The 15575-nt window shown below is 29.1% G+C and overlaps 1 long non-coding RNA gene across 1 annotated transcript; it reads left to right on the top strand.

Moving 5' to 3' along the window:
* Positions 1-1247: 1247 nt before the first annotated feature.
* On the top strand, positions 1248-2929 carry LOC121115875 (uncharacterized). The gene is made up of 2 exons (XR_005863703.2): positions 1248-1749; positions 1819-2929. It is a non-coding gene; the product is annotated as an uncharacterized lncRNA (long non-coding RNA).
* Positions 2930-15575: the final 12646 nt, after the last annotated feature.

Here is a 15575-nt window from a genome sequence, read left to right on the forward strand (position 1 = left end):
GAACTAGGAAAGTGAATTAATTTGTACATATGTAAAGGTTTTTGTATAAACTGCATGTGAGTTCATAATTAGCAGGTGGAAAAATAAAAGGAATATTGCTCACAAATTTTTTCCAATCACTAGCACCGATATTTTTATTGTCTGTTTTTTTTTTTGTAAAAAAAAACCGTCTTAAAAGTTTATGATTAATAAATTATAGAATACCATACAAATTAAATACGTAAATATTTGCCAATTACGACTACAAATACAAAGAAAAGGAACATTGGCCACAGAGAATGAGAATGTTTGTACAAAAAAGAAATAAATATATATAATTTTGAAGTTTTCTATTAAAAGACGCCATCAATAATCATTAGTTAAATGCCTCGCTTAAAAATATACATTAATGTGTACGTTGTTGTCTGTTGTTTATGTTTCTGCTTCTTTTTACAATCAGAAATCCAGACGTTAATTTTTTGAATAAGAGTTAGTTATTTTTAAACTGTGAACAATTTCAAATAATTATAGAATAATAATTCCATACTCGAGGAGAATTGATTTACCACCAACTGATTTTGGGCCTTTTTTATGTTTATTTTCAGAAGCAAGGTTGGATGATAAAATAAAAGCCCTTACATGATTAGTATTGTTCTTTTTCCTTGTCATTATAATACTAAAGATTAAAATAAAAATAAAATGATCCTAGCTGAAATAAAGCTAGCCCAAATAAATTTCGATAAGAAAACTTTGCAATATCGAGCCTCACTGAAAAATATTGCATATCAAAATCAGAGACCGTACTTCCCTTTTCTTCTTTAATATATATAACACACTGAGTAACTACTAGCTACACAAGCTCAATTCTGTACTGTTATTTCTTAATTCATGCAGTTCTAAGAAATTAAGCGCACAATCAAAAATGAGTTTTCCAAAGACAGATGGACAAACTTTGCTCTATTATTTTAAATTATACCTTTCTAAGGAAGATACCTCGTAATAAACACATTATTTACAATGAAGGTAAAAAATAATGCCTATTCCTCCAATGAGTTTTAATATTAAGTGTTAAATTTGAAACTTTTGAATACAAAAAAGTTCGTTGTTATTATAAAGTAAAGGCGAGTTACCACATCAATCGTGCGTATATAAATGATATCTGACGAAGAATTGCTCTTACCATGGTTAATAGAAATATAAAGTTATAGACATAAGTGATTATATTTACCTTGGTTCAACTTTGCCTCATCTCTATTACCCTATTTCCCTTTTTCAATTTTTGTTGCATAAACTCTGCCCTTTTGCCCGATTACGACACTTTTGTGGGTCACTCCCCTAGTGAGACTGAGGATGCTGTCAATCTCTGCTCTATTCATTCACGAAACCTCTTGATCCTTTTTCATACGAAATGCGAATTACTCAGCAGAGGAAGGAAGGTGAGAGAAGAGAAAAAAAATGTCGGAACTGCGTGAAAAGACAAATTCATTCACAGTGATTTGGAACAATCCTAAACAGACGTATAGATCCACATCGATCCACCCTTCCCATTTCCTAGTAAATCATACTTTCCCATTCGGATAACCAATCTACACTCCTTCAGATCCTCTCTTCAACTTCATGTTCCAGGGGATATCCACACTTTAGAACTCACTCGATAAATCTCATCTCCTCTAATAGAAGGATTGTTCACTGTGCAGATGTTCATTGACTTGAAGTGTTAAGGTAGTCATATCCGTACCTCTGACTGACTCCGTCTCCGGAAGAAATATAGTGAGATATCAATACAATTGATTTTTTTCAATATTTGATCCTTTATGAACTATTTGTTCCTCTTTCTAGATTTTTAATCTTAGTCAAGTGGTAATGTCAAGTCGCCAGCGGCGCTCCCCTTCAACTCATCATGTTGTCCGTTAGGGAAATGAAATATCAGCTCCTCTATACTCCTTGCCTCATGATTCCTACGTGACTAAGAAAACTCTTAGGTTTCATCAGATGACGGGCAGTGATTTAATTAATTATTCTACCAAAGGACTTTATATTTGTGAATCCATCCCATTTATTTATGAGAAAAGTACGTTTGTAAAGAGAAATTCACTGATTCGTCTCTTTGTCTAAGATTTCCTGTTTATTCGGAAAGAGTTTTGTCAGGCTCTTATCCTCGTTTAGATGGTAATGTCCAAGAAGTTCAATCCTCAGAATCTGTATCTTTACCAACCAAGGACTGAATAACGAATAAAATGGAAGAGCTGATATCGTTTTGGATCAAGATCTTTCAAGAGAATATGAATATATTTCATTCATAAATGTCTCTTAGGTATGTCGTGACAAATTATCAAGTTAAATAGTGTTCTATGTATGACAGTAATTTCGAAGAGGTTTTAAGAAAGTTACCAAACATTTCTTCCTACGATAGTCAAGATAATTTTATTGAGGAATAATTACTTTATAGCTAAATAAAGGGAACGACAACAGACACCAACATCAATCAAGAATTTCTCTTCATACAATTTATAGAAATATAGATACTATGCTTATCAGAGACCTCTGATCTCTTGTGCAATGGAAGCAACTATCGATGTTTTAATCATTTATTTTAAATTTCTAAGCAATTTTGAATTTCTTACTCTTGACTCATACTTCTGATCAATTTTATGATTATATTTTTCTTCATAGAATTTGAATATTTAATACATATATGATGACATCCAGATGGTATAATACATTATTACAATTTTATATCTTCAAAGATACGTTAGAAACAAATGGGATGATGTATTACTTTAAATTTTGTTGTGTCAGTTTTATTTAATTCTGTTAGTATAAGTATTACTTTTTTTCTGCATTTGGAATATCAGCATGACGCATAAATTTAATCAAAATGACTTTTATAATTTTTTATACACTTTTGCATGAGTTATACAATATACGTACATTATTAATTTTGCACACATTTTTATCGTTGTTTGATTTTTTTCAATGCCCCCAAAGGTACGATAATAAAATAATAATAAAGAAGATGCATTACTTTGTTAAGCTTTCTTCAGTATTATATTATTCTTTTTATTCTTCATTTGAGGGAAAACTTATCAAATCAGTTTCTTTTTAGTTGTGTCATACAACATCTCATTTGTTTCTAACGTATCTTTGAAGATATAAAATTATAACAATTTATTCTGCATATAAAGGATAAGCTAGGGTTTCTCATTTCCTGAAAAATTGTCTTTAAGGGGGCTCCTGGAAAATATCCGGATACTAATAGGTAGCAATAACTTCAGTCAAATTTTTGATGAAGCTGGGGGTTCTATAATTGTGAAATATTCCCCATAGTCTAAAATCCCAGATAACTCTTAACTGGACCTGGGATCTCGGGAGAGAAACCTTAGTACATACCATTCATATGTAATCAGATTTGTCTAGTGACTCGACTTTCCCATATGTAACCCTACAGATTTGCAGAAATTGGTAGCCCTTTTTTTATTTTTATAAAAGTAATTTGAAATCTTCTTTCGAATGGAAATCCTTCCGAAAATTCGATTTTACAAAAAATTTATGCTTGAACATTTATACATTTCAAAGCACCTGGTGTTGCTGCTATCCTTTGTAAAGAAAAAAAGCTACCCTTTCGACATATAAATGATGTTATTATACCCTTGCACCTGATTCAAGTTTTGAGTCAAAAACCACATCGTTGAACTAGAAAATTTTATGAGCTGCCCCAATAAAAGAAGGGAATTAGACAAGTTGTGAATTTATTATTTTCGTTCGAAACAAAATCCACTTCAAAATCCTACTCGAGGAAATACACAACCTCTAACCAACATAAGGGTTCACAATTAAATCAAGAAAAATCTTTTTGTAAATTTTACACAAGACATTAGAAATTGTGGCAAGTCCACCTCAAAGTTATTATTTGTTTCTTTTTAATGACAGAATGTATGATGTATAAAATAACTTCTCAACTTAAGTTTTTTTCCTCTTAATAGAATGCTCTCTGATTATCGGAGACGAAGTAGCTTTATACAAGATATTTGAAATTACTTGTGTGTTACATAAACCGATCCTTTTTTGTAAGTTAATATTTCTCAACTCTGCTAATTTTGTTTATATCAAACTATTAAGGGAAGTGTTCTTAACATTACTCCGTGTCTGCCCCACTCAATCCCAAGATCTTATAAACTTTCTCGTATTATGTAACGTCAAATTTTGGTGTAAGATATAGGAGTCCCCTTACCAAAATTGCTCTTTTATACCTATTGACTGCGTGGCCATACTTTATCTCAAACTTCTCTAAGCAACCCAAGATAATTTCGACACTTCTAATAAGTTGCTTCTCCGATTTAGCCTCTACCATAAGAGTCGCATCATCTACATACAGATAAATTATTTCCTGCTTGCTCCTAGTGGAATACAAAATCCTTCATATTTCCTTTTAATAATAATATATAGTTCTTTAATTGCCGCAACGAAAAGTGAAGGAAATTAAATTTTTTATTAACAGCTGTGGATTATTGATTGTTATTTTAAAAAAATTTAATTTTTTAGAATAATTATGGATTATTGAATTTTTTTCCGAAAAATTTAATATTTGAAATTAAATTTTTGAATTTTTCCCAAAAAATTGTTAATTTATGAATAATTGGGGAGTTTTGAAAAAAAAAAATTTGAAATTAAATTTTTGAAATTTTTTTCCAAAAAATTTAATTCCTTGAGTCCATACTTATGCACATCAAATTCCACTATTAACATGCAAGAAAAAATAAATATATGTTTTTATCCATTTTACATCGCATATACACAAAAAAAGTCAATATCTCTTTATATAATTCAAGTTTTATTATTTATTCATGAAAGTGTTCCTTTATTCTTTTTAAGAGGCAGTGAAAGTTACGTATCCATTAATGTTACATGATGTGAAAACAACAAAACTGTGGGCTGCACAAAAATAATATCTTATTTATTCTCTCGTTAACACATTCTATCCTTTTACAAAACTAACTTTTTGGGCTAAACAAAAATATGTACTAGGATGTACCCGTAATATATATTTTATTTCTAATTGTTTTATTAATAAATACCAAGATAAACTCGCTAATCCTTTCTCTAATTCCCTTTTTGTTTTTCGTATTTAACATATGTAAGTTCTCCTTTTTCGTTTTTTTGGATTTTTAATTATTTTGGGGCATTTTTGAATCGTACTTTAAAAAAACTTTAAGGTACGGAGAATCGATCTTGTTTTATGAAAAAAATCAACTTATGTGCCAAAAAGCAAACTTACCTTCCAGAACCCAGGAATCTGGTATGACTAGAATAAAACATAGTTTTAGATACGTAACTCAGAATTTTGAAAAAGTTTGATCTTATGTCCAATGTCTGTATCTGTTTCAGTTTCGAAATATTTATCCTAACGGACGGACAGACACGCAGTATTATATTATATTATAGTAGATTTTCTTTTGATCCGTTATTTTCAATTGACTTTTTCTAACTGTAATTATTAATTCAATAGGGTATAAATATGTACATCTTCGCTTGCACAAAGATGTATAACAGGCCAAGACTTTACATAGCTGCCATAAGTTTTTATTCTTTTTTTCCTTCTTTTTGAAAGTCGAGATTTGGAGTAGACAAAAAAAAAAGAAAAAAAGAAAGAGCTTATTGTGAATAAATTATGTAATACATTATTTAGAAGCAGTTTAGTTTATAATCAAATAAAATAACAATACATACATCTGCCTCTTATTCTTTCTTTGACTATCAATTATTTATTTATTGATATTGATTGACATATATGAAATCAGATCAGAATATATATAAGAAATAAAATTTAAGATTTATGACTCATAGATAGTCAAAATAATATGTAAATGTTTCTCAAACTGAGATATACAGGATCCCGTTAGTGGTACATGGAGGACAACTCCTGTGTTACAAGTGTGTGTGTGCGTGTGAGGTGAATGTTTTCCTTTTCAAAAATTAAGTAACATACAACTAATATTTTTGGTTGAAATTAAAAATATATTTTTCAAATCAGTACATAGATGAAATTAATTTTGCCAAAGAATGTTTGGTTTAAAATAAACGACTAAAATTGTTGAAACGAAAAATTGTAGTCACTGCCTTGCATTGAGGAACTACAAAAATAGGTTACGCCTCTACTTTTGTAGTTTTAGTTTGATCAAAATGGAGGCACCTAATATATTTTTAATTGGTACACACTCTATAAAGTTTAAGGACCACTTTCATTGTATGTTAAAGAAGATTGTAAAATGTGAGTATGGAGAAAAAATAACTTTTACTGAAAATGTCATCATAAATCATTTAATTGTAGGAATTCTTAATTGTAAGAAAATAAACTATTTTGGATCAATTTATGATTTGGCTAATATCCAATAGCTTTGGGTACTTTTTTTTTAGAAATAGGGTAGGCATAGATAATGGAACTTCAGTCAAAGGTGGAATCGGACATTTTAATACCCTTGAATAATTGGTTGCTACATACATAACGTATGTATATAAAATACGTAGTCTTCAATAAAGGAACCTTCAGAATTATATAATAATGCAACTAATAACGTGATGCGTGGTGAACATAGGGGCCACAACAGGGAGAGTCCTCACTTTTTGAAAGCTAATAAAATTAAAAAGTTGTTTGATTATGACGTCATTTGTATGAAACTACGTATTCTTTATTTTTGTATTGGATCCGATGGGCAGTGACTCAGGTGATGAAAAAAAAAGGGGGAGGGAAGCAAACAATGTATATATTCTACGTGACGTACTCGTAATCTAAACAGATGACTTTATCGTTATTTTTTATTTTCAATTTAAAAATACATTCTAAAATATCTAGTAAATATGTATATAGTTAGTATTAAAAAAAAAAAAAAAAAATCATTTTTAGTCTGATTCATCCTTTCTTGATCAATTATTATAAGAAATTATCTCTTATCATATGTAAACATTATTAAAGTGTATCTTTTTACCAGACTACTAGATTCAACCCCTCTTGGTAACATGAATATATAATAATATACATGTATTAAGAAAGAAAAAAAACTGTTGACCAATTATTTAAAGCAGATAGATAGGTAAGTTTCTAAGAAAATTTATTAAAACATTACATATACCTGTTTAATATATATATATATTATTCATTCTTAAATTTTTCCTTTGAAGAACTGTCAACTCGTCATAGTATTTGCGTTTAGACTTTATCTAATTTAAGAACGTACTAATTAAATTAGTAACCAATTCTTCCAACATAACTGAGAAATTATGTAGCTTATAATGAAGTGAAATTTAATATAAAGGTATCATATACCTATATTTAGTTTATAGACCACTATGTACTAATGAGAAGATATCTTAAATATCATTTACATGGATATCAGTCATGGTGTTATAAACAAACTACAAATAAGTAAACATTGCTCATACCCTTATTGAATCACATTTTTAACGCACCGAATAGTTTTATGGAAGGCATTATAAAAGATTTGGGGGGTCATAAATTATTTGTTCTTTAGTACAGTCGTAGGAAACAATTTATTTAGAGGAGAATGTATGTTTTTTTATGGCGGGGTGTATAAGGCACATCCTATGGGCCATATTTGGCCAAACTCTTGCTTCATAAGAATATCATTCATGGGGTTTGAGCAATTGATAAATAAAGGATGCAATCAAATTTTTCTCCAAAAAATTTCAATTATAAAATTTTTTGAAATTTTTTTTTCAAATATTAAATGGATCGAATAAAAATTTCAAATATTACACTTTTTGGAGAAAAAACTTAAAAATAAAAAAAAAGATCAGATATAAATTTTCTAAGAAAAAACAAAAATTCCTTAATTTTGGGAGCTACAGCTATCTATCTACAAAATCTATAGTACCCCCTGGGGTGCCTCCAAGTACACCAGGGGATACACGTACCACAATTTGAGAACCAGTATTCTAGACTACCACCCTTTAGGACAGTGGTTCCCAACATGGGGGTTGCAACCCCTATAGGGATTGGGGGACACAACGGAGGGATCCTGAGATAATTTCTAAAAAAAAATATAATTAAAATTGACATTACTTTGAGTGGAATCAAAAATTAAATAATAATGAATGTACATATTTTGTACAAGTCTCTTTTGGATCTTTTTAAAAAGTATTTTCAAAAAGTTAGTGCTCCACAAAAAAAATAACCGGATACGCACCTTCTACAACAACAACTAATTATCTTCGTCTTATATGAAAGATGTACTTATTGCAATTTCTTGTGACCAAACACAAAAAACAGATTTAGATTCTAAAACACTTGACAAATTATGAAATTCTGTTATGGATATGCTAAACCAGCTTTAGATTTACTTTCACCATTGGACTCAACTTATTTAAGTGAGAAGACATTTTTCTTATTAAATTATATGAAAAATAAATACAGCTCGCTGCTACACGTGGAGGATGATTGTCGAATTTCTTTGTACACAATTAAACCTAGAATAGACTTACTTTGCTCAATGCACAGTGCACATCTGCCATATTATACCTCGATTTGCTTATAGACCTATTTGCACATGTACGGCCATTAATGTTATTCTCAATTTTGCCTTTATTTACTGCAATAAGACAATCGATAGTATAGAAATGGTTCCAAGTAGAACATAAGTGTATATTGTTTATTTTTATATTTCCAATATATTCGATTATTTCGTTGTTGTGTTTCTTATTTTTCAATATATGTAGAAAATAATCTATAATTTTATTCCAAATAGACAATTAACTTATATTACTTTCCTCTGACTTGAACTTTATAGGTTTGATATGGTATTTAAGTCATATATTTGAATAAAATGTACTCTAAATTTGATATTATTCATATCTCAATGAGATGTGATGGGGTTGCACATTGTCTAGGCACAAATTTTTACTCAGAAAAGTGTGGGAACCACTGCCCTAGGATATTCCCTCTCAGCTCATTTATTTCCTTCTCTCTTCCCCTGATCCGGTTTTATACTTACATAGGTCATATAATATTTAGATTGCTTAGCTTAATCTATAATTTATGATCCGATTAAAAAAATTACCTTAAAATGAATACAAGTAACTAAAACAAGTCATATTCCCAATACAATTACAATATTAATTTCTTAAGTAGGGATTGGAATACCCAGGAGTGACTTTCAGAATTATTTACAAGAATTCCCAGTTTACAAGTCGCAAATCCTACATCTTGAGTTAGATTCCTCGTAATCTTAGATTAAAATACAACGGGTCAGAGTTTTTCATATAAGTCTGACCATACAAAACTATATGGTCAGACTTTTTCATATATTTGTTATGTCATTAAATGAACCTGCTTACTGCTGTCAAATTATAAAAGTCATGAGTGACATAACTTTATCATAGTAGTAGTATCATTGTATGTTCTTTTTTTTTTGCACATGAAAAATAAAAATAAATGAAATTTCAATTTTCACAAATTTCTTTTTTACCCATAATTTTTTTTTTTTTGATTTTGAATTAATTTTGGAAACGTTCTTACTCGTGTAGTATTTTTTTGAGACGCTTGTCACTTTTTATTTTTAACTCAGCATCACATACACCAAAATTCTATTATTTTTGCAGAGAATATAATTATTAGAGTGTAAAATGAGGGCGTTGAATGATTTCATGGCTGCCTTTGCTTTTTTTTATGAGGGGGGGGGGCTGAGATTTTTGAATTCTTGGATAAATATCAAAGATGAAAAAATTTAATCAACCTAAGTATTTCATCAAATGACTTTTACCATTACAATTTTTCATCCAATTCATTAATTTTTTCTTCGTCAAGACAAAAATGATTGAATTTGGAGGGGAGGAGGCTACAGCCTAACTATTCCTTGACTTTGCATGCACAAGTTATAAAGGTATTTTAAAAATTGAATGTAAAAGTATAAATAACTTGAAATAATCGTCACAAGGAGTGATAATTAAATTAGTAATATATCTATATTCAATTTAGGAGAATCAAAATATCTTAAATCTATAGAGCAAATTGTTGCAATCTGTAGTTAAGGGGTAATTTAAGTGTTTCGTTAATCTTAAGTTCTTATTTATATTAGAAACTTATTTTCAAAGATAATGAGTATATTATTGAATAATTAAATCTTACAATTAAAAAGTAAAATGAAACTCTATATCATTGTTGCTTATTTTTATATTAAGATATATTCCAAATGCATGTTTTGTTGGGGATGAATTTTCCTCGTGATGAACTTTCTCCAATTATATTCAAAATTTGATTGAAAATTCGTGTCTGCTCAGAAAAGAAGGAAAGTCACCTTGAAGATTTGTTGTGGAGTTATAATTTTAAGTCCTTGTTGGACTCAGAAAAGAATTGAGGATCTAAATTGGATAAAATCTTGCCAATAATCTTGTTATTTCCTTATCCCTCTCTTCCCTCGATACAACTGATTATAGCTGATCTAATGAAGCGTCTAAGCTACTCTCCTCAAAAACATTCTTCAAATGGTTAGGGTTGCTATGTTGATTTTCGTTTTCTTTTAACATGTTCAAAATACAAGTGATTTTCATCACTAAGATTAATATTATGTACATATATCCTTTTTCCATTTCAGTCCTCTTTATTTGAATTTCTTCTGAGGCAGTGATTATCAAACTATTTTAATTGCATTCTCTTATAAATAAAGATAGATTGCTTGAAGGAGATTTTATCGCACGTTTTCATGTCAGTTGTTGCCGGTTGAGTATTATGTTGGCTATATCGACAAATATAAACGATAAAAATATTACAGTAAGAGAAAACTATTAAAAATAAGACTCAGTACTTAAAATTGCCCATCAATGGTGCCCTTAAGTAAAACTTTGTCACTCTATCTGTTATTCCCGGATAGTGTTTGAGCATGCCTGTTCCTAATTCTAGGATTTTAATATAAATCATTATTAATTAAAATACAACAAGATACTTCCCTAAAATTTTAACGTTTCCAACAACTTTAGAAACACTTACTGAATCAAAAAATTAAAAGTGCAGAATTAAAAATTTATTATTTATTTTATTTTAAATTTAATGTTCAAGCATTGATACACAATCAATACGAACCCAATATTTTTGATTTTCAAATAACTTGAAATAATTTATAACAATGAAAATTAAATTATTTGTCCCTTAATATAACATTTCACAGAGTATTAACTACAGGTACTCTTAAATGCATGATATAAATTGTTTTTCCTAGTTAATTTGGCAACTTTATCTCTTTATAAATATAATATATATTTTAAATAAAATGTTTCATGAGCTAACATTAAAAAAATAGCGTAGATGATAAGAATATTTATTTCTACAAACATTAATGTACAAATCTAAGTTCTTTTATACAAGTACACAAGTTTATCTAAATAAATATTCTTACATTTTCAATTAGTATCAACTTGATGTTGTACTTGAGTGTACATAAATGTACGGGTTTGAATACATATTGAGGGAAAACGTCCATCTCATTCCACTTCTAAAAGATAAAAATATCAATGGAGTAACTTTCATACAACATTTTAATAGCTAATAATTCTTTTGTCTTTTTTACAATTTTTTTTTCGTTTTTACTTACATTCATGTACTGATCTGATGGAAAATTAATTAATCCTTTTCTCTGTAAGCCAATTATTTTATAGTTCGTTTTTTTCCCTGTGCTAGCTCGTACAGCTTATTTGATCTATGTGATCAAAGTAATGGATTACTGTAATACTTTACCACATTTTGGTACCTATACATAAACATGTATTGTTAGTTAATTACTCTCTTTACTGCTCAATGTTCCGTTTGTATAGCACGTTATTACTTTTATTGTATCTCACAAACTTTAATTCAAAAAGAACCAGAAAAAAGGGCCTAGATCGGTTAGTAGTTAGCCAATCCTTCCTTTTTGTGGAAGAAAATTTTTATTGTAATTGTTGAAAATTGTTCACAGCTTAATAAGAATTAATTTAAATTTAATTTATCATTATTCAGAAGAATAATTAGGGAAAACAACGTAGAACAATCGACATCTGATCACATTATACAAGGGATCATTTTTATCTCAGTTTTAACAGTGATTGAAATCAATGACTTGGAAATTTTTTAAGCTAAAATAATTAATACTATATATTTTTATTTAAAAGTTTCTGCCTAAGCTGTTATTATTGTGTAATTTTAGACCTGCGGTTTCGATTTTTGACGCTATCAAATGATAAAACATATAATTTCCTATGCTTATCTCAAATGATAAAGATAATTATAGTGGAATACCCAACAAAAATATTTAGTCAATAGTTGTTTATTATGATGTCTAGTGTTATGTTCGTCCTTATTTAGGATTGAAGACTGCAGTCCTTTCAAGTTCAGCCCTAAAAACTTATAAAGTTCGGTCATTGATGACCTCACTCAACTTTTTTTTTTTAATCAATTACAAGTATTTCCAAAAATAAAGTTTTTGCTTTTTGTTGAAATGATGAATAAAATAGCTAACTCTACATAATTAAATATGAAAGACTGACTTCTAAAAATGCTCAAAAAGTCATCAATCAAGAAAAAACTTGAAAAATGAAAGTTTATTTGGATTTGTTTGTTAAAGAAACAAGTTGAGAAAATGTCATGCATTTATTTTAAACATAACTTATCCGTTCACCATTTAAATATGTATACTACATATACCTACCAACAGCTGTATGACTTCTTCCTTCCACCATAAATAATATCTTCTGTAGAGTAATATTTGAAAAAGACAATATATGTAATTTCCTGAATCATATCCTTCGAGAAAATAACAATGAAACGAACAATATTTTACAATTTACATACATACAAAAAGGTATGTATTAAACTGCATCAAAATGATCTTGTTCTACGGAATTCGGTATTGCAGCATATTTTTTTTTGTATTTTATTCCTATATAAAATAACCTTCTATCGTTGGGAAAAAATGTCTTATATGAACACGTTTTGATTTTAAAAACTTTAATATATATATAATGATTTTTTTTGATGTTGTTCCTTTAAAAATTATAAAGTTGAATCAAGATAAAGGAATCATATCAGCTAAAATATTGTAAGTTCAAATTATATTTTTCAACAGTAAATGAAAAATACTCCTCTAAATTGCCGTAGGTTAATATTTTTTTAAGCCTAAAGATGTTTCGAATAAATATATACACACTTTTCGTAACATGTATTAAACGCACATATTTAGATTTGTTTCTTCATTTTTACTACTAAAATCTACTGTTTTTTGATACCAAACGTCTGATTTATTATTATCAAATATACGTGCAGAGTTTTTAGTCAAATAAAAATTAATATTATACTTATTTATCATTTTAGATATATAAATTATATATTTTAAATTCTTAACAACACGACATTTCATTTATATTCCCTACATTTATTGAAAATGACATATGTACTATGTTGATTTTTGTTGCATTAACGGGTAAAGTAGAACTTTGTCGCATTGCCCTATGGAGTAAGTTAATGTATTTTTTTTTGCTATACAAACACAAGGGCATCAAAATTTGCGTAATTTTAGGAAATATGAAATTATGAAAATAGTAAAAAAAAAAATTTTTTGTATCGTTTGGAGGGCTTTAACGCTCATCAAAGTTTTGTAAAAATTTACATCTTCACAGATTTAAACCGTGTGTCAAAAATAATACAAAAATGAATTGTGGGAGTTGTTTTATGATTAAAATAAGAATGGACATTTGGTGAGGCACAAAATCTCCACGTATAGTCATTTTTTGGTGTGACTTGACCATGGAATTTGACCTTGACCTCTCAAAATGTAATGGTATCTTTCTGTCACCATATATAATCTTACTACAATGTTTGATTTTATTATTCCAGTTTACACGTTTAACATCTCTTTCCACTGATTGTGTGTGACAAGGAAAATCAACAATTTCTTATCTTTGGCCATCATTTGAGGGTCCTAATTATAAATATTTCGAAGAACCGGTGATATTGGAAATTGACATTCGTGCCACACAATAATTTCGGTGTAGTCTCTTGCATAAAAGTTTACTTTTGGTGGTTTAAATATTCTACTATTAGTGTTAATTTCAGTTTGCCTAACTTTTAATATTCTTAACAATGTCAACTCCCAAATGTGGTTCCACTCATCAATCTACATACTGACAAGTAGGTTTTCTGGATGCGCAATTTTTTTTTTTTTTTTTCAATAACGGGGGCCAAGACAGACCTAATAAACAGTCAATCAGTTCAAAAAAAAAAATGCATAAATCCATACTTAAAATACGTTTTTTGCTTGATTAGGAACCACACTGGAGTGTAAACTTTAAGCACGTAGTTGTCAAGCACTTGAATTTTTTTTGATGGATTATGAGTACTTGTGTAAAGTCTGAGTAAACGATTAGCAATAGTAAGCCATCTTGAGGGTGCCAATTTTCCAGACTTATAGCTTGCCAGCTTAGGAGTACAGGAACCAATTGAAATGGCTTGACATATTTTACATAGATATTTTTGATCTGTACTTAGTTGATCGACCACATCGACAAGTTCGACAAATTACTAGTCACCGCAGAAAAATGAACGATAGTTTCATTTTCACAGCCAGTCAATTGTTTTTCAATTAGTCCTGGAATATTCTTTAGGACCCAAAGTGCCCCTATATAAACTCAAAATAAATGACTAAGGGGTAACTCATTGGCATGAAACATACAAATGTACCATTGTAATGGTCTCTCTAAATAGTTTTCTAAATAATGAATCACACCACCTTTAGTTGCAGTTCCGTCACATCCGATTGAAATTATACCAAATAAAATCCAACCTTGTCCCTCTAATAATTTTTGGATCGAAGTAAAAATGGCCCTACTTGTAACACGACTTTTGCTCTGTGTCTTAAATAAAATTATCCAAGTTCTGATGAAACTGAGATGTGATCTTCTATAACTTCTTTGCGATGGTAACGGTCCCCTATTTTCTATTTATCTGAGTTTCGTCTTTTCGCCCATCAATGTGAATACTTCTAAAGACAGCTCCTTCAAAAAGGTTCTGAAGCTTCTGCACGAGCTATAGATACAGCTCTATGAATCTTGTTTTGGAAAAAAAGTTCGAAAATTTAAGAATATTATGTTATTATTTCTGAAGAGGTCTCCAATGGAGACGAAATTTATTAAATGTTACTGATCCTCTTAGCATCTATTTTTTTATTGTGTTGGTTGAGTCAAGCCCGTTTTCTTTAAAATATTGTTTTTATGTATGACCAGAGTTGAAATTTTGACAGAAACTAAGCCAAAATCAGCCAAAACTGCAGCAGCAGATTATTATAGCATAAAATAAAGTATAATAATAAAAGTTACGGATCAATTTTGATCAAACTTGGTACTAAGATTATATATGCTCACAGTAAAAGGGCATTATATTTTTGAGAGGATAAGGTCACCCCAAAGAATGACCATATGCAGAGGTTTTGTGCTCTACCAAATGCCTATTCTTGTTTTAATTATAAAACAACTCTCAAAGTTCATTTTTGTATTATTTTAGACATTCGGTTTAAATCTATGAAGACGTATTTTTTTTTTTCTATTTTCATAATTTGTGTAAAATT

Source organism: Lepeophtheirus salmonis, chromosome 4 (assembly GCF_016086655.4).
Source record: "Lepeophtheirus salmonis chromosome 4, UVic_Lsal_1.4, whole genome shotgun sequence".
In the NCBI taxonomy this organism is placed as follows: Eukaryota; Metazoa; Arthropoda; class Copepoda; order Siphonostomatoida; family Caligidae; genus Lepeophtheirus; species Lepeophtheirus salmonis.